Source organism: Octopus bimaculoides, chromosome 2, assembly GCF_001194135.2.
Source record: "Octopus bimaculoides isolate UCB-OBI-ISO-001 chromosome 2, ASM119413v2, whole genome shotgun sequence".
In the NCBI taxonomy this organism is placed as follows: Eukaryota; Metazoa; Mollusca; class Cephalopoda; order Octopoda; family Octopodidae; genus Octopus; species Octopus bimaculoides.
Window position 1 is genome coordinate 93,575,385 of NC_068982.1, and position 766 is coordinate 93,576,150.

The window sequence follows — 766 nt, forward strand, 5'->3', positions numbered from 1 at the left end:
TATATATATATATATATATATATACTTTATTTAAAAGCAGTTTTGTTAACAAAACTGTCCGACGAACGTGAAACTCTGAGTAACAGCTTTTGTTATATTTCTGCTGCTTTTAAATAAAGCATATTACTCTACCTCTGGTGTTTGAGTATTCTTTTTTCCACCTTGTTTCACATTTATGTGCTTACTGCGGTATTTTGATATATATATATATATATATATAAAGCAGTTGTATACTGTTGACTTTACGTGACAATCCCAATAAGGGAATCATACTGCTGCTATTTAGCCCTAAGAAGTTGGACCGCTTCCTGTTGGCCTTGATACGTTTTCTGTGTCCTTTTGTTTATGAGGGAGAGACAAGCACCGCCACCCAGCCTAGCCTGCCTTCAGCGATATGTTTCTGAGTTTTTGCTCGTCATCAGCCTGAAGTGTTTTCACTAGAAATATATATGTTTGTGAGAGGTTGACAGGCATCTTCAGCCAGCTGGTCATGCTACTTCAGGCCGATGATGAGCATAGACTCAGAAACATGTCCCTGAATGCAGGCTAGGCTGGGTGGAGGTGCTTGTCTCCTCCTCACAAATATAAGAACACAGGAAATGTATCAAGGCCGACAGGAAGCGGTCCAGCTTCTTAGGGCTAAATAGCAGCAGTATGATTCCCTTATTGGGACTGTCACGTTAAGTTGATAGTATACAACTGCTTTATCGTAACATTGCTGCTTAAGTCTCTCTGTGAGATTTATAATTAGATAATTTCTAATATA